General features: G+C 42.5%; 1 long non-coding RNA gene across 9 annotated transcripts in view; it reads left to right on the top strand.

Annotated features, from left to right (window-relative positions):
• The window catches only part of LOC146808945 (uncharacterized), a 588,451-nt gene that overhangs the window by 368,929 nt on the left and 199,156 nt on the right, over positions 1 to 20,366 (top strand). For 7 of the 9 annotated variants that reach the window (XR_014966289.1, XR_014966287.1, XR_014966288.1 and 4 more), the window contains one exon: positions 19,772 to 19,885. This is a non-coding gene — a long non-coding RNA (uncharacterized LOC146808945). The remainder of the gene's footprint in view (positions 1 to 19,771; positions 19,886 to 20,366) is intronic. The other 2 variants (XR_014966293.1, XR_014966290.1) reach the window with 1 other exon arrangement.

Raw genomic sequence — 20,366 nt, 5'->3', positions numbered from 1 at the left:
CTCCACGACTTAGGGTTCACAATAAACCACGCAAAGTCTCATCTACAACTGTCCCACATACAACAGTACCGCAGTGCCACAATACACACCTCAAAAGCACTTGCATAACCCAGTCCAGCCAGGATAGCAAGCATGCAGAGACTCCTAACAAAATTTCTGCCGCAACACTCTCTTTCAGCTCGAGTGTTCATGCAGCTCATAGGGAAGATGGCCTCTTGCATATTCATAGTACCTCACGCAAGACTTCAAACGCGTCCTCTACAGGAGTTCTTAGCACGTCAGTGGAACCAAGGTCAAGGTCAGCTAACAGATCTGGTGTTGGTGGACGGCCGCACTCATCGCTCTCTGCAGTGGTGGAACACCAAAAACCTTTCCATAGGGCGACCGTTCCTCGAGCCGGTTCCACAGATTGTGTTAACAGCGGACACATCGCTCTCCGGCTGGGGAGCCCATCTATTACATCACACCATGCAGGGCAGGTGGACTCCACAACAAAAGTTACTCCACATCAATCATCTGGAGTTAGTAGCCATTTATCTAGCCCTAAAGGGATTCCAAAAGCAAATAGCAGGCAAAGCTGTCCTAGTCCACACAGACAACATGACAGCCATGTACTGCATACAGAAACAAGGCGGGACACATTCCCTACAGCTCTCCCATCTAGCGCAAAGCATTTGGAGATGGGCTATTCCTCAAAACATTTTTCTCCTTGCCCAACATGTTCCAGGAGTCCTGAACAGCATCGCCGATCTGTTAAGTCGTCAAACGCAACAGATTCACGAGTGGGAACTTCATCCACAAGTTCTTCAACCCTTTTTCCAGTTGTGGGGGCAACCAGAGATAGACCCCTTCGCCACACACGAAAACGCCAAATGCCCAAAGTTCGACGCCAGATATCCACACCCATTGTCCAAAGGCAATGCGATATGGATGAGTTGGTCAGGCAGATTTGCGTACGTTTTTCCGCCTTTCCCACTCATCCCACTCATCCCACTGGTGGTGTGTAAACTGCAGCAACATTCACTGACCCTCATCCTAGTTGCTCCAACATGGGCCAGACAACCGTGGTACACCACATTACTGGAACTGTCTCTAGTCCCGCACCAAAAACTACACCTGTCCCCACGCCTCTTAACACAGAACCATGGAGAGATCAGACACCCGGACCCAGCACAGCTCAACCTAGGGATCTGGCTCCTGAGGTCTTAGAGTTCGGTTACCTTAACCTTCCCCCTGACTGTATGAACATTATCAGGGAAGCTAGACACCCCACCACTAGAGCCTGCTATGCAGCCAAGTGGAAAGGATTTGTGATATATTGCCACAACAACACCATCAATCCTTTAGATGTGTCAATTCAACACATCATAGGTTACCTACTGCATCTCCAAAGGTGTAACTTAGCCTATACATCTATTAGATTACACCTCTCTGCCATAGCAGCCTATTTACAAAATAGACAACACTTATCACTCTTCAGGATACCTGCCATTAAAGCATTTATGGAAGTCCTGAAAAGAATAATTCCCCCCAGGGTACCCCCCTCCCCTGTATGGAACTTAAACATTGTCCTCACAAGATTAATGGGTCCTCCTTTTGAACCTCTCCAAAAAATGTGAACTACAGTTTCTAACATGGAAAGTTGCTTTCCTAGTAGCCATTACTTCCCTTAGAAGAGTCAGTGAGCTACAAGCACTAACTATTCAAGAACCATTCTTACAACTCCATCATAATAAAGTTGTTCTCAGAACCAATCCAAAATTCCTCCCTAAAGTTATTTCTCCCGTCCACTTCAACCAGTCTGTGGAGTTGCCCGTATTCTTCTCGCAACCACAGACAGTTGCAGAAAGAGCTCTTCACACTCTATATGTTAAAAGAGCACTGCTTTATTACATTGAAAGAACAAAACCTTTTTGTGAGACCAAACAACTTTTTGTGTCCTTCTCACCACCACATAAAGGCAACCCTATATCCAAATCTGGCATAGCAAGGTGGATTGTCAAATGCATACAGATTTGCTATCATAAAAGCTAAACGCGCCTTATCTTTTCCCCCTAAAGCCCACTCTACCCGAAAGATAGGGGGCTTCAATGGCATTTTTAGGTAACATTCCCCTAGATGACATCTGCAAAGCAGCCACATGGTCTACACCGCACACATTCACAAAACACTATTGTGTAGATGTGCAAACAAAACAACAAGCTAGTGTGGGCCAGGCTGTACTCAAAACACTATTTCAAACTACTGCAACAGATACTGGTAGTCTCCACTAAAGGCCGGTACTGCTATACAATCTATGCTCAGTGTGTGAGCTGCAGCTCATATGCCTCGAACGGAAAATGCTACTTACCAGTATGCATCTGTTCTTGGCATGTAGAGCTGCAGAGCCACACATGCCCACCCGCCTCCCCTGCTTCATTTATCTGTTCCAGTATTATCTTATTTAGATGCAGCTTACATAGGCATCTTTACGGTTTCTTACAAAACTCCATCATTTCCCTGCTGGCAAAAAACAGTCTGAGGATGGAGCCGATACCCATGCGCACTATGATCCAAAGGAGGAGTCACCTATCCCGTGATTTCCAAAGACTTTTCCAAGACAAAAACAAGTGCTCACATCTGGGCCCAACACCAGATGGCGATCTATGCTCAGTGTGTGGATCTGCAGCTCTACATGCCAAGAACAGATGCATTCTGGTAAGTTGCATTTTCCTTATCTATTAAAGGGGTTATTTGAAGTAATTGTATTCACTTTTTGTAGGACATTTCATGGGTAACAAACTTATTTTATGCGATTTATAAATGTTCACTTTTGGGAGAAATCAAATTATTTTACAATCTCCTCTGGTAATCATCAGGCAAACAACTTCTTGAATTCATTAGGCATCAAACCTAGAGGTCTGACCATCGACCATGTTTACAGTGTTAATTGTGCAAGTGTGGCGGAAGTGTCTTCTTGACTTACGCTGTAAACAGTACATTAAAGTTTCTGCTTTAACAAGAATACCGGTTTTCTACTTTAACTGCCACTTCGATGTGAAAATCGCAGTTGTCCACCTTATGGAATGCAGTCCTTGCGCATGTGCCATTCTGGCTGCGACGTGGCACATCTTCCATCTTGTGCTGCCAGGGAGAGAGAGAACGACGAGGGCCTTGTTCCACTCCAGCATGCCTTTCTTCAACCATTGGGTGGATTGACTGTTGCTGGGCGGTGTATGCACTGTCAATCTCCTCCCTGATTGGCTGCCAGCCCTGGCTGGTGTCTGCTTTGCGCGTTCCCAGAGCTAAGTGTTTTTGTTTTTACCCAGCCAATGGTGAATGTTCCAGCCCTGTAGCTAGGCTTGGGCCCAAAGTGCTTGAGGGCTGTGTTGAGTCCCGGGAACCCAGGTGCACAGCCAGGAAGCAGAGAGGAAGGGCCCTGCTTCACTGGTTTCAAACAAGTCCTCTTTGCACAGTGTGTTTAATAAGCTACCAATGTTGAGGTGTATGTGTCCTGTAAAACTTCAACTGCACGGGCAGGTGTACAGACCACTGAACTATGGCAAGAACCTGCAGGGAACAGAGTGGTCTTGGTAGTGCCCAAATAATGGCTGTTTGTGTCAGTGTTGCACACATTAAGCGATTGGTTGAAAACAAAATTGTCAAATGGCAAATTAGTGTTGTATAAGGCTGATCATTTTTTAGTCTGATTATGAAAGCTAAAAAGATTATTAAACATGAATTTAAAGACAAAAGTGTGCACTATTAGCACTTTATTAAAAGTGTTATGCTGATTTCAAGTGTATGGCTTAATTGCCAGTCTAAGATAGTTAAGAAATGCCATGCCATTTTCTTGTGCATCAATCGGATGTCATGAAATTGATTTCTGTGGGAGGTAAAGCCCATCTTGCCTTGGATGGCCTCACAGTGATCTACAGTTAAATATGTAAATGTTTCTGTTACTAAATGCATTATGGTGGAAAGATGGGGTTAAGGTGACTGAGTCAGGACTCAAACGTAGGCCCATCACATTAATTAAAGAGCTGATGCCAAGATTCAGTGAGCCATCAACATTATAAGGTACACCTGACTGTATAATATTAAAAAAAAATGTTTAAACTTTCTAGTTCTGGGTTGTATGGGGATGGGCAGGTGTGGCCTGCGTCTGTTCTCCACCTATTAATCCTCACTTTTTCCTGGATTGGCTCCACTACGTTTACTCCTAGAGTAAGCAGTTTGCTGGTAATGGGCTTATTCTGACTTCATCCCACATTGGAATAGATGTGGGACTTTGATGTTGTCCCTTAACCATCCTATTTGTTCTTTTAATATCTTCTAAGGGTTCCCCCCACCCCAGTGATAGTGCATTTGCATATCTAGTGAAATAGGAAATGACACTGCAATAGTTGTGTGATCTTTGTCACATTGCCTGTATTCTGTTACCCTCCTCTTCTACACATTGCGATTCATTCTCCCACCATCTGAAGAATCTTGCTGTGCCTGCATGCTCAACCTACACTAGTGTTGCTAGTTCCATATTTTGCATATCTGCATGCTTTCGCCAATATTAGTGATGTTTCTGCTATTTTCCTTTAGAGGTTATCCTCTGGGTACATCCACCTCTTGAAACCACTATAGCTGTGCCTGCTAGCACCATAAGTCATCATACCTGAACCAGACAGCACAGACATTCCTCCTTCTGTCTCCAGAGCCTTGTAAAACAGCTTGAATTATGTCATAACTCAATGGCTATATCTAAATTCTAAAACCTTCATTCATCATATAACTTTCATGTGCCATCATTATTGGCAATATCTGGTCATCACCAGCCACGTCACCATTCTGTGCCTTCCTGGGTTTTCCTTCAGTGTTAGGGGAAGCACCGGAGTGGTACATCTCTAGCTCCACTAAGTCAAACTATTACTAGTCCTTTGACCACATAAGAGCTTTGGGATGGAGAGGCTTAAGAGTATGCTCACCTGACTGAGCTCCACACGCAATCAGTAGACTAGACATTAGCCCAAAAAGTAGCGTACTTGCTGAAGTTGCTTATTTGGAGGTCAATTTTCAACTCCACTCCGACTTATCCAGTCTTCTTTAAAAAAAGCCTGTTGTAATCATTTTGAATCTTTCTGTTCCTTTTTGCCTTGAATCCTTGAAGACACACATTAATTACCTGTACAGAGATCATCAGAGGCAAAGTGTGAGGAAAGGCCCTTGAGTGATGTGGAACCTTGCACAACTAAAAACGAATGGTGGAGTTTGGCAATTGGAATTTAACTGTTCCAATGATAACTGGGTTACACATTATTCATTCTTATACCTACCTCTTTTTTTATATTTACATGACCTTTACGATCCATAGATTGAGATCTTTGTGTTGGATGTCCAGTCTTATCCAATTGACACTAAGCTGTGCACAACAGTTCTCAATAACAGCGGGAATTCAAGTCAAAAAGATATTAAGAAATGAATGAGGAACAGCTGGAGTCATCTTAACAAATCGAAGACTAAATACATTATCTTTGGCCAGAGAAGAAACCACAATACAACCAACATTTCGGAAATGGCTCTCTTTTGTATGGAGAAGTATAACCCCCACAAGATCAAGTAAAATGTCTTGAAAAATCTGAAAAGGAGATTCACACTTTTAGTCAAGCAGATGATGAGAATCTGATTCTCGATCATTGGCACACTAATAATTCTCCTAAGCACTCATCCCTCATATAAGACTCAATAGGGTCGCCGTGCATATATATATAAATGGTTAATATTATTTTCAGGTAGCTGCCTAAGAATCAAATCTTTGTTATGCTATGGGTCTAAAAATGTAACTAAATATAAGCATATTTCAGAAGCTAGGAAAACTTTTACTTACTGTCAGTCAAAGATAGGATTTTTAGCTATATGCTGAGAGTAGGTCCTGAATACCCTACATAACTTCATTAAACATTTTCCCCCGGATGATGAGAATGTGATTCTCGATTTCTTGCAAACTAATGCCCCCCTCAAGAGACACCAGAGTTGCTGGTGCAAATGTATAAATGGTTAATATAATTTATAAGGCACTGCCTACAATCAAATTCTTGTTATGGGTTTAAATATATAACAAAATAGAACCATATTTCTGAAGCCAGGAATGCATATAGCTGCCAGTGAAAGATCGTTTTTTATATATGTGCTGAGGGACGGCACTGAGCACCCTGCATAATTCCATCAAACATTGCTTTCCCCTCATGTTTCTGAGGTCAGACAAAAATCAGCCAGCCTTCCTCCATCTACTCCCTTGTGCCTGGTCCAGCAGCATGTGCCCTCTTTGTACTAATAACCTACAAGTGCCTCCCCAATCAGAGGGGATTCTCTCTGCCTTCTCATTATTAAACTTCCCTACGTCCTAACACCTGCCCCCAACCAGTGACCAGAGGAAGGTGTCCTGCTGCTGTCCTTTTTAGGTCTCGCCTGACCCAGCGCATGCGCTGGTCTGGCGAGACTTATTGAGAGGGCTCCAAAAAGTTCTACCAGACCAGCCTAGAGCTACAGTGCATGTGCGCGGGCTCGCGCGCCGCGCTTGACCGCGATTACTTTCACTTTCGCGGCCGCACGGCCGCTTTGATGTTTGATTGTGATCGCGATCGCTTTCACTTTCGCGGCCGCATGGCCGCTTTGCATAGCCAATAGGTCTCGCTTTTGGGACCTTATAAGTATTTAGTTTTGCAACTGTTGCATGACTAAACACTTATAAGGTCCCAAAGGCGAGACCTATTGGCTATGCCAATGCTTGTTTGTACTTGATTGCGAGATGGGGCCATTGTTGTGCAGCTTTGAGGGCTCCCCAGTTGTCACACTTCAAGTTATCATTTTCTAACATCCGAATAATTATTTTTAACATAGTTTTTATAATATACGTGCACTGTTTAGTCTGCCAGTGTATTTCGCAACCTTCCACTTCAGGGACTTGTATTTTGTGGATGTTATGGGGTTTTACAGCTGCCAACGTCTGGCATTAAATGCAGTGGTAGACTGAAAGCGCTCTTTTCTGAGATGATTTTACACGATGTTGCACGTTTTGCTTTCTCACAATGAGTACTTTGGGGTGATAGACGTCTCATGTTCTGTGATTAGTTGCCACGAGTAATACTTTCTGTAATTTCATGCATGTTACAGGAACAAAGTGCAGCCTTTTCATGTTCGATGCCTTGAGATGCTTAAATGCCATTTTCCGACATTAGATATTGATGATTTTTACCAATGCCGACTTCTGGCATTGGATAACTCCAGTTGTTGGATGTTCCCCTGCCTTAGCGTGTTGTTACGTGGCAATTTCTAACAAGCATTGAAAATGCAATAGGTCTCGCCTTTTATTAAGTTAAAGCCATTTGCTTTGCTATACAATACCATTAGCAAAGCAAATGGCTTTAACTTAATCAAAGGCGAGACCTATTGCATTTTCAATGCTTGTTTTGGAAGAAGCAGCCTCTTCTCTTTAAAGCTCCAACACTCCCGACCTCTTTTAACCAATACCACATAGTAAGTATACCAGCGCTAAGAGACAATCAGTTGCAGACTCCCCACTTAAGCAGACTGCTTGCAGCTGAATTGTGAGATTTCACAGCTACCATTTGATATTGCAAGACTAGGGTTAGATGAGACAGATGGGGGTCAGGCTTGCATTAGAATGAAATATAAGATGTGATATTCTGAGCAAAACAGAGAACTGGTAAAACCAATTACCCAAAGTAGATAACATAAAAATAAGCATGCTTATTGTAGTATTAGCCACAGGTAAATGCCTTACTACACAAAATCCAACCAAGAGCAGTGCTTATGTGTGCTCAACCTATTTCCCATCGAGAAAGTCACTGGTGGAGTACTGTTATTTATGCGGGCATGGGTGTATGTGAGTAAATGTATATGTGTAGAGCAAACCTAAGTGGAGGTCATAATATTCTACATACAGGAGTTGTACTCTAGCACAAGGATAACACATCCTTTGTGTTTGTCGTCCTTAAGATGACAGGACACGATAACACCTGCCACACCGTGCCAGACAATAGGAATTGGTCATTGGATACACCAAATGCCGATACCATTGGGACATTCATCATAGAATATCATACCAAATGAAGAGTTAGAGGCCCCCTCCACACACAAGAGGCAGAGAAGTGTATTGTAGAGTCTGATGCCCAGACAACAGAGCCCTTGCCACACTTAAACAGGGCATTCCATTCAGAAGTACATCATTGATCAGTACACCTCGGCGGAATACCACCCCTAGCACAGCTCTCACATTCCATTGGGAAGAGTAATTTAGATTACCACCTGCAGTCCTGAGAGACAGCACCTCTAACAGAGAGGGCAATCCATCGGAATGCTCTTACCCATGGAGTTCCCTTGTGCATCTTTCCGAGTTCTTAATAGAATAGATTGTGATATTCTGAAGAGAGCAGACTTTCACTTGTTTAAAGATTGTCTTTTAGTGTCTAATTCATAAGGCGGGCTTTCAGCCAAGTGTGGGCTGTTTTTTCCTCTAATTTTTATGGTCGGGTTGCACGCTTCCCACATAACCTAAAAGGCTGCAGAAACCCAGATTGCAAAATGTCAGGTTGTGCAATGGTGATGCACAGAATGAGAAGAGGTCGCCTGGCAGGCATAGCAAGAAACCTTCCTTCTGATTGCTCCTCAAAGGGGACTGTGCAGAGTGCCAGCTGAAGAGGTGTGTGGGTGGTCAGTGCTGCTTGAAGCTCTGAAGTTGTGTTTCTAGCCGCAGTTACAAATTAGAAAAAAAGTTTTCACAATCAGAGATGCTATTAAGGGGCACGTGTTCATATTCTGTGCAAAGACTGGAAGCCAGCATGGGGGCATCTAATGCAGATACCCATCCAGTCTTATCTAGAGGAGATAATGGACAGTATGCCACTGGAGACTAGTTGTCATGTATGTAAAACAGAAGATACTACTGTGTGACCTGAGAATATTTTGAATCTAATTTTGACCACTCTGAGATTATTTTGGAAATTCTAATCTAAGACCAACAACAGCACTATAAACTAAGTAGGGTGCCATGGTGCTTAACCGCTTCAGTGCCCATGACGAGATGGTCTCGTCATGGAGCGCGGTTGCGCTGTGCCCATGACGAGACTATCTCGTCATGAACCCCGCCCGCTAATGCAACGCCCGGCACAGGGCGGGGAAAGGGCGTGGCACTGAAGGGGTTAATGAATCAGGGAAGGGAATGCACTCGGATATCATCATGTCATTAAAGCGCTGTGGTGTGGCTGGCATTTATCTCGCCATAGCCCTTTTCATTTATGTTTTACTCTCAGCCAAGCTAACCAGCAGATGCACTCCTGTACAACATGGCCCAAACAAAATTAACAACCCTATGTATCTCACGTAGGTCAGACTGATTGTCTTTGCCAGTGGATGTTCTACTGCACATGAAGCTCTTTCCCACCTCACTGTTGAAAATCTACATCTTGCAGATGAGAGATCAAAGTGACAGTGCTAACTCTTCCATTAGCCAATAATTAGGTTAATGTAAGGTAAACTATAGACTGATCAAATAAAACAATTTAACACCATCTTGCAGAATTTACAGTAGATTACATTCCTTTAGGAATAAATGGGCTTGAAGATCCCTTGCTAGTTCATTATTGGCATGTAACCAAGGAATTGTGCACACAAGTATCGAGAATCAGTGTAAAAACATTTGCAACCACTACATCTTTCTCTCTGTACATAGGACAGCTGATTGAAGTGATTCCACAGCTGATTTGAAGAGATTCCAGGAAAGTCACTGTATAATCATTTCATTCATTCCCATGTGCTATCTCCATTCATGTGCTTTCCACCAGTGTTTCCAAAATGAGAAAACATCTTTCTCAGTCTTCTCAATATTGTGCATTGTTTTTCTCCTTAAAAAAGGGCGAGGCCTGATTTGCTAAATGTGCAAATAAAGAACTCTATAAAATTCTCAATTAATTTCATAAACCAAATTGCAAAGAAGGAGCTAATCCCGTTACTCAAGATTTCACAGACAAACTGGCAAATCATTACACGGCCATGGCAGACATGTTGGAATCATATTTAAACCAAATACAAAGCACCAGCACTGACCCTTTTCCAAAACAACAATCCAAGAATACTCTTACCCAGCCTCTTTGTTCCTTCCAACACATTTTACACGATGAATTTATGGGCTTGGTCAAAGCAAGCAGGCCTGCCGGCAGCCTTATGCTCCCTGTCCACCACAAACCTTCACGAAAATTCTTCAAACAACCTCTGCTGCCACACCAGCAAGAAGAATTATCAACAATTCATTAACTACTGGAATATTTCCAGAAGAACTCAAAAAGTCATACATACTCCCATTACTGAAGAAAACAGACTTGGACCCGCTGAACCCCGACAACTACAGACCAATTACAAATGGACCTTTCCTCTGCAAACTGATAGAAAGAGCAGCATTCGCCCAGATGTCACAATTCATTGAAAATAATGCCATACTTTCAGACTTCCAAACGGGATCCGATCCAGGAACAGAATCTGCCCTTGTTGCCATCTGGGATGACCTTAAGAACACAGTTGACCACAACAGGGTTGCTGCACTACTACTCTTGGACCTCTCAGCTGCCTTTGACATGGTTGACCATGACACTCTGATACAAAGACTCTACGAAGCCGGCATTGAGGGGACTGCTCTAGACTGGATCACATCCTACCTTCACAAAAGAACTAATGTCATCCATACCCCCCCCCTTTCTCATTCAAACTGTATTTCATAAAAGCAGGGGTCCCTCAAGTCTCTATTAACTCGCCCATGCTTTTCAACATCTACATTAAGTGATTACCGGCAATGAAACAGACTGTTAAGATGTCGGCTATCCACTAAAGGGATGAAGAGCCTGGCTCGCTTGAGGACACTGACCTGAACTTAAAGTACTGTTAACACATCTGGCGATTATTTAGTGACGGTAAATTGAGATCATTATATATGGATGTTGATAATTATTGTCGAAAATACGATGTAAGCTCTTGACCCCCATTGTATTGCTCTTGATTGCTTTGATGCTACTGAATAAAATCGGTTTACCAAAAATAATTAAGTGATTATCGGCACTGATCAATCAATTTCACCTTGCATGCTATAACTATGCAGATAAAAAGCAAAAAATTATTCAACTGAATGTCCCAAAGACATTGGAAACTCACCAATTTCCAGTTGTCTCAAAGCCGTGGATAAATGGAAGACGGGGAGCTATCTCAAACTGAATGCTTCCAAAACGGAAATACCCACCTTTGGCAACTGGAAAAATTATGACCCGCTCGCCTCCTGGCCTGATGATTTGGGAACACCGCCTAACGTATCGAAGGAAGTAAGAAACCTTGGATGACCATGAACTCCAAGATATCAATGAATGCCCAAGTGGACAAACTACCAAGATCAAGCTTTGTACTATTAAAACTGCAACTTCTCTTCCCCCATCTGGGATTTCCGCACAAGATCCAGGCTAACATCTCTCTTGTTCTGTCCAAACTTGATTACGCCAAAAGCCTTTACCACAGAGCAGCTTTAACGACTATGAAAAGATTACAACGGATTCAAAACTCGGCTGCCAGACTACTCTTACGTATAAAGCCGCAAGACCACATCTCCCCTCCCTTGAAAGCCCTGCATTAGTTACCAGAAGATCCACTTTCAAGCTGCTTTGTATCACCCTCAAAGCGATATACGGAACAGGATAGCTCTTCATCAGGAATAAAATCGACAAACACATTTAACAGAGGAACCTCTGCCTCTAGAGCTGCACCTCACCTCAAAATCCCAACGTACAAGAAAAAAACATGGGTGGCACATCCTTCTCTGTTCAAGCAGTCAAACTATAGAACTCTTTACCCCTCCAACATAAGATCAATGGATAACCACCTTATCTTCAGAAAACTACTCAAGAATTGGCTCTTCCCCACATAACCACCATACGCAAACAGAAATATTCAGCATATCACTCTGTATATAAGCATTTATTTGGACTATAGATATGTACCTATATATGTGTATTGCTTTGTATACGTGTAAAATAATTGTTTTAAAAAATATAGATATTCATTAGTTCTGCTTAACAAATATACATATTACTGATAGTTACATTATTCTGTTATTAACATGTATGTAAGTTTCTGCATAAATAAGTAAATCTTTTATCATTACTATCTACAATAACTTCACTTTTGAATTACAAAAAGTATAAAACAAATAAGTGCAACAAAACTTGAAAGCCAGAGTTTATTAAATGCATCTTTAATTTACATATACTACTTTCCTTATGCATCTATAGATCCATGTACTTAGCTATCTATCTATTTATTACTTTTCTTCTAATTCAGCATATGCAATGAATTACCCTATTTCTCACCCTATACCACCCTCAATATATCCTCCACCTCAACTCTCTGACTCATCTCAAACCTCATTCTACTACTCTTTCCAATGCACTGCCTGATTTCTCACCCTATACCTCTATCAATATATTCGCTACCTCCACTCTCTCATTCATCTCAGGCCCCATGCCACTAGTATGAACCCCAGCATAACCCTTTCTAGACTCTTCCCTCCTCTGCCCCTTCTTGCATCATCTCATACCTCAGTTACTATTCAGATCTCCCAAACAGGCCTTTCTAAACCCTTACCTCTGACTCTTCCCCCTCCACCTCCCCTTTACTCATCTCAAACCCCTTCCTACGGCTATAAACTCCCCAAAATAAATATATATAAGGATATATATATATATATCTATATATATATATAAAATATACCCTTCCCTCTTTTATCCCTCCACTGTTCACTGTAACAGACTACCATATCCACCACTTATATGAATTGCATATTTCCCTATACTAATTCCCACTAATCTTGTTTGGGTTACGAAGTACCATGCTATTCACCGAAAAGCGTTTCAACACCCCATCAGGGGTAACAAGCGCTATATAAATGCAAACCTTTTCCCTCTTCTATCCCTCCACTATCCTTCTCAACCCAAAAGTAGACTAACATATCCACCGCTCAAATTACTTTCATATCACACTAATCCTTTATGGGTTCGGGAGTAGCGTGCTACTCGCCAAAAAAACACTTCAACACATCAGGGGTAGCTAGTGCTATATAAATGGCAACCTTTTCCCTCTTCTATCCCTCCACTATCCTTCTCAATCCAAATAACTGACTAACGTATGCACCATTCAAATTACTTTCATATTTCACTAATCTGATTCATCACTAATCCTTTATGGGCTCCGGATTAGCGTGCTACTCACTGAAAAAGTGCTTAAACACCTCATCAGGGGTAGTAAACGCTATATAAATGCAAACCTTTTTCCCTTTTCTATCCCTCCAATATCCTTCTCAATCCAAATAATTGATTAACATCCACCACTCAAATAGCTTTCATATTTCACTATACTAATTCACCACTAATCCTTTATTGGTTCCGGAGTAGCGTGCTACTCGCAGAAAAACAGCGCTTTAACACCTCATCAGGGGTAGCTATATTAATGCAATTACAATTACACACAATTGAACATTACCATATGATACAATGATCTATGAAAACTAATCTTAGGTCTTATCTTACGATTATGTCCTTTGATCTGATTTCCTGTGTTGATTCTGCTAAAGTTCTCACATAATGGCAGATAGAGGAGTATGAAGGCATGTGGGGTATATGATTGCCCAAGATAAAATAAGTAGGTCAAAAGAGTTGATTGCAATATTGGATTCCATGTTTCAAGGCCTACACCTTTCACATTGTACCACATTTCACTGGCTAGACAGTGAGACTTTATGTTGTCTTCCCTGGGGTAACTTACTCTCTTTCTTAGGTTCAAGACAACTTTTCTGATCACACAATTCCTACCAGTGGTTCACCTGATTCGGAGTACTCAAATTCCTGGCAAAAAAACAGAAGTGAACGAAATGTTCACAATGGATTGCCCAGGAGAAAACTATTTGTTCACACAGGAAAGTGAGGATTAAAAACAATCTCATGAACTCAAGTTTCCCACTTATCCACTGGTCCACAGCTGGGGATTTCTGGAGGCGCTGCTCATGGACTGCAATCATCAGGGAAGTATTGCTGTATTTGAGGCCCTGCCTGTGATTTTAATACAGCGTTTAATACCAGCATATTTGTGTATGGTGGTCTTACAGGAACTAGTTTAAAGTCTTATTTTCATTCATGCCTAACTCATACTGCCTGTGCCCCATCTAGTTGTAAATGTGGTGGTGGGGTCTTTCCACATCTTGTGGTGTCTACCCATCCTAATGAACTGTCCTGCTTGTTAGGCTTCCCTATAAAGGATTTTATTTTTTATTTTTAAGGAGATTCAGCACTGGAATTGAACTAAGCCTACTTCTAAGAGTTCCAATACTGAAAGGTAAAGGCCTTTTCTCTGGGCAGTAGGGTAATCAGTGACCTGTTGAGTATCCCTGGTGAATACTGTAGTTTCCATTGGTGCTAAGATACCATTTTAGTCCAATTGAATAAACAAGTAATTCCTTTTCTAGCCTTGACTCTCCTAAGGTAATGGTAGTGAGTGCTAGAGGCTTACCATAGGAGTGGCAGATGGAATGGAACTTGGTGCTACACAAGTGGTAATATTGGATAAACTAACCGGTGAGAGCTTTATCTTTTAACGAGCCTAGGGGCTTGGTTTGGAGGTTGGTGGTATTGTACAAAACCCCATAAATATGCTTTGCGAGCACTAGCCCCATAAATGTCTTCTTATGAGTCAGCCCTCTCATGGTGTCCTGTGAAGTGATAATGAAAAAATGCTCACCCTCAGGTAAGAGGAAAGCTTGAACGCATGGTCAAGGCTTATGAGCAAAACGGGTACAGCTCACCCTCAGCCACTGGAAGAGCCAGAGCCGGCCTTTAGCATGTGTGAGCTGGGTTCACACCCAGGGTGGGATCTCTTGAGGGGTGCTGGAGCTCTCTGTTTTCAAACACTTTTTCTGAAGGCTTGTCTGCTTTTTGTTTTTCTTTCGTGAGAGGGCGTCAAATTTGGCTTTGCCCAGGGAAAGGGCTACTTTGGGGAAGAGCAAAAGGCTCAGAGAAGATGTAAAACTGAGCTGAAGAGAGGAAACCGAGATAAGAGCTGAGAAGAGTGAATGAGTTCTGAAGGCATGAGAGGAAAATGGTAGTAGGAAAATACATGCTGATTGGAGAGAAGGAGGGCATGAATGGAGGAAAAGAAGAAAAGAGCAAAGGGGGTAAAAAGGTTTCATGACAGGAAAGAGAGGTAAGGGGTTGAAGGACTGAGAGGAAAACATGATCTGTGAAGGCAGAAAGGAAGAAAATGAGGAATAAGAGGAGCCAAAGGGTAAGGACTCAGAAAAGGAGGAGAGGAAAATAAAGCAAGTGTTAAATGGAGAAACAAGGATAAAGGGAGAAAAGGGGTAGCTAGATAAGTTGAATTGAGAAAACAGAGGGGGTTCAGAAGATGGAAAAGTATGAAGAGCAGAAGGGAAAGGGGTGAAGAGAAGGGATAAGAATGTGGCTGAGATGAGGAAGGTCAATGATGAGAAGGGCTGATAGAGACACAAACAGGGGCTTGCGAAAGAGCGTGTTTTGCTACGTATTTTGCCATAAATTAGGCGCCAGTTCTAGCTGAGCAACGGTTCGCTTACGGTCGCGATCAACTAATGTGGCCCCCTTGTTTTGGGTGCCCGGCTGCATTTCTTTTAATTGTTGGTCCCAATATGACAATGTTGCCTGTGACGGCTATGAGAAATCTATAACTGGTGAGCTCTTGCCTCGGGGTTTAGGGCATGGTGACGTCCGGGACACTGCCCGTGTGCCTTTCCCACCTTCTCTGCGTCTCCGGAGGAGTCCGGCTGTACGTCTATACAAGGAGATGAGCTGACGCCTGACTGCTCGTCTTCCGACCACAAGCACATGCGCAGAAATAGACACTTATTGTGGGCGCATGCGCAGAAGACGCGTTTCGTTCCAGTGCTTTGGAGCATGCGCAGATGTGGATTTGACGTTCGGACATGCACAGAGGCTGCAGCGGTGCGGCACACGCATTCTGATGTAGATCAACCGGGTGAAGGGCGGTGGAGAATGGCCTTCTCACTAATGTATCGATTTGTATAACAGTATTTTTTAATTACGTGAAATGCCGTGACTTCGCCAGAAATCAATGGCACAGTACGGAAAATTGATTTATTTGTAACCGAAACACAATAGGGATAATTTCAGACGTTTACATGTTTAGCAGATTAGTCATGTATAGAATGGACATTTAAAGCAAGTGATGTATGTAAAGTGTTGAAGCAGCCATATTTACTTCAACCATTCCCATGAGCTATTTCTGCGTATTCAGGGCACAAGTCGGTGGTACACGCGGGTGGACGGCGTCCACCCACTATTTTCACGGGTGGACGCCGTCCACCCTCCTAAGAAGTTGGGCCCCACTGAAAAATATGCTGAATTCGGCCCACTGTAGTTTGCAAACACCGGGACACATTCAGCAGACAAGTTGTCTGCTTTCGATCCAGATCCCCAACAACATGCAGGCAGGTACGGGGCTTACTTAGTTAAGATTCCTGCTGGGCCCATAACAAAGGTCGAATCTGAGGGGTCATCATCCTCCTTTTGTTCGAATCTCCTGGTTGGCAGCACCAGGAGCCTTACACATGGAAGCAACTGCATCAGAGGGGAAACAAAGGCTCACACCTTGTTAGCACTTCACATGTAGTTAAGAGAGGCAGCTTTTCACTTTTTCAGGCTCTGTTTAGGAGATATGCATGCGCCCTAAGAATGTCAGATGTGTTGTCCTTTCCCATTATTTACACAAAACAAATAGCATTTATATAGTGCTTACTACCCCTGAGTATGCGTTGTAACAATTTAATTATCACTATTTTTTCTTATAAAGCACTATGGGTAGAGGAAGTTTAGGCTGACAAAAGGCAACATTGTTTTATGTGTAGCTTAAAAAAGTGTGAATCTTCTGCCTAAATCAGGAGGGTTTCCCTGTATACTCGAAATGTGCTACAATGTATTTATGAATAGACATGTTAAACATATATATATATATATATATTCACTTAAAAAACCATAGGTTTCAAACATGTTATAGTTAGCTGGGCATTTCACTCGTGAAAAACCATTGAAATTTCCACGTTATAGTTAGTGCAGGCAACTATAACTCACGCGACCGCAATCCTCTGCTGATGACGTCAGATATTACATCACTGATGACATATGTGTTTTTCTGAAAAAAAAATATTTGTAATATATGTATAGCTAAAAATTAATGGAAGAAGACATGGGTAAATAAGTGTCTAAATACAGTATTAGCATCAACAGAGGATTGCGGTCGCGTGAGTTATAGTTGCCTGCACTAACTATAACGTGGAAATTTAAATGGTTTTTCACGAGTGAAATGCCCAGCTAACTATAACATGTGTGAAACCTATGGTTTTTTAAGTGAATTTGCAAGGTTTTTTAAATGCTAATTCCTAACTATAACGTGTGTGAAACCTATGGTTTTTTCAGTGAATTTGTACGGTTTTTTAAATGCTAAGTTATGTATTTATTTATTTATTTTTAAGTTTTTTCACCGTGTGCGCACCATGCGCGCGCTGTGGGCTCGTGGTGCGCTTCGCGCACCGCGCGCCCACGTTACGTGGATCGCGGAATTTTTCCGTTTCTACCGTGCGCGCACGCTACGCGCACTCCGCGATTTTTTGTAAAAAAATGAAAATACATTTTTGCCCTTGGGGGTCCTTCTGGGACCCCCTGACCAAGGCTAGGGGGTCAGGAGCTGTCCAGCCTGCCCCCTTTTCACGTTATTCACCTTTGTTTTTCACCCCCTCAGACTGCGAGAGACAAAATGGCGGCCGACACTTCCTGGTTTCGACCGATTCGAATGTTTACTAAGATCTAACAACCAATCGGAATCGCGCTCGCGCACGGCAGCGTGCGCGTACGGTAAGCTTACGGTACGCGCTCGGAGCGCGCCTATAGATATATATATTGATTTAAATGCTATTTTCTCAGGAAATACTGAACAGATTTACACCAGACCTGCAAAAGGCACATCCCTGACCTGAGGACTACCTCTCTGCCAAATTTCAAGTAATTCTGGTCTGGCGAGATTTTTTGAGAAGGCTCCAAAAAGTGCTACCAGGCCAGCCTAGAGCTACAGTCCATGTGTGCTTGCGCGCACGCCGCGCTTGACTGCGATTACTTTCACTTTCGCGGCCGCTCGGCATAGCCAATAGGTCTCGCTTTTGGGACCTTATCAGTATTTAGTTATGCAACTGTTGCATGGCTAAACACTTATAAGGTCCCAAAGGCGAGACCTATTGGCTATGCCAATGCTTGTTTTATTTAGGACTTGTTCCCTGTGCGTATTTCCTTGTATGGTGCTTGCTCGGTGTGAGTAGAGTGTGTGCCCCTGCATAGATTCTACTCCCTTTTTGACATGTCTGTGCACTCTGTGCCCTAGAACAGCCTCACACTTCTTATATTTATGATTTTTGAGGCTGTTTATACACACCGCCCCAGCCTGTCGGTCAGGGAAGTTCTTTCTAGAGTAATGGTACATACAGCCCGATATGCATACTTTTACATGCTGCACGGGTGAATGCTTGCTTACTCCTGAAGATATATACTGAGGGTGTTTCATCCCTTCTGTGTTTCATTGCTTTCTAAAACTATGGCCGCTGCCTCTCTCTTGCTCCCCCATCTCCTCTGCTTTTCCCTCCTTGTTCTGTTTCTTCGTCTCTGCTCTGATCTTTGGGTTCCTCTTTCTCCATTCTTTACATCTTCTTTCTCCTGTTATTACTGTCTGCCTTCTTTACATGTTTTTTCAGCCCTCTTATACTGTCTTCCTTGCTGTCCATCTTACCTCTTTTCCTTTCCTGTCTTCCGCTGTCTGTAGGATTCCAGCTTCCCACGTTCTGTCTCCTGTACTTTTTGTCCCCCTCATTGATCTTGTGTTCCTGGACTCCATTTTCTCTCTCTCACCCCTTCCTGTCTCTCTCACCTTCGTTTTCTATTCCATCCCCTTTTCTCGGTAGCTGCTCAACGTTTTCCCCCGTCCTGCCATTCGAATATCCCTTCTCACTCTTTATTTCCTGCTCCTCACATTTGTTTCCTACCTTTACTGTATGCCTTTCTCTCTTGTGTTTCATGCTCTAAATCTCTCTCCAGCATTCTGCGAATTATAGAGGTCTTGTTTTCCATTTGTAAATGCAGGACTACAGGTACCAGAATGCAACAAAACAAATATCATTATTTGTTCTACTCACATATGATGCAGGAACACCTCAGAGCTCCCCCTCCTGTTCTAATGTTCCACCATTTTCTCTCTTAAGCACCCTGTTTCTTTATCCTTTGTCTTTCATGATCTCCAGTTTTCTCTCTCCTGCGGTCATTGTTTGCCTTTATTGCAACCAGTCATTACTGATACCAGTGTCCATTCCCATGTCCTCCATTTTTGCCTCCATCTCTTTTATGTCTCTCCTTCCTTGCTTCTCCCCATTTCTTCCTTCTCTCTTTCAATTCCCCCTCCTCTTTGTATTTCTGTAGCATGCCCACCCATCTCCATACACCTTTTCTTCTCTCTGTCTTGTTTGTTCCATACCCTTCTAGTCTTTTAACATATGTGATACTATTTGAGGTCAGTGAGGTGGCACAAATCTCTTTTGGTTGTTTTCAAAAGTTGTTTAAACATTACGTTCAATGTCAGTTCTCAATTTTTCTGGGGTTTGTCTGTTTTGTAGGTATTGTTTTGGAAATTACAGAAGAAACGTTGATTCTAAGTCCTGCACTTGGAGACTACCAGCTGTATTTCAGTACACCCCCAGGGGCACCACTGTACCCAAGAGAAATGTAAGGTAAGTGTCAAAAAATTGAAGTGGATCTCAAGGAATATTTAACCTAAACGTTGGTACACAATCTTCCTTAGTTCTGTGGATGGATATGTTTGTGTACTGTAAATTTAATGTTCGATTTATCATGATCCGAGTTTCTTTTCTCTCAAAGTGCTAGGAGAGAGAGAAAGATCACTGGCAAGAAATATTATTATTGTTTCAAGACGGTAAATTAATTCTAAAGCAACCCAGCAAAGTAAATCTTTTAGACAACCTGGAGACTTGATAGCGAGCCATGTAACTAACTGCTCCCCATCAATATTACATTTTTGTGTGCGTGTATGTTTGTGTGTGTGCCTGTATATTTGTATGTGTGTGTGCATGATTGTATTCAGTAAATAAAACAAAGATAAAAGTGGTGCTATATTTAGGCAATTAAGTCACACATAAAGTAACATTTCCAACCTGAAAAATCACTGAAATTTTCAGTTACAGTTCAATGAGC

This window comes from Triturus cristatus, chromosome 7, assembly GCF_964204655.1.
Source record: "Triturus cristatus chromosome 7, aTriCri1.1, whole genome shotgun sequence".
In the NCBI taxonomy this organism is placed as follows: Eukaryota; Metazoa; Chordata; class Amphibia; order Caudata; family Salamandridae; genus Triturus; species Triturus cristatus.
This window is presented reverse-complemented; position numbering and strand designations above follow the sequence as displayed.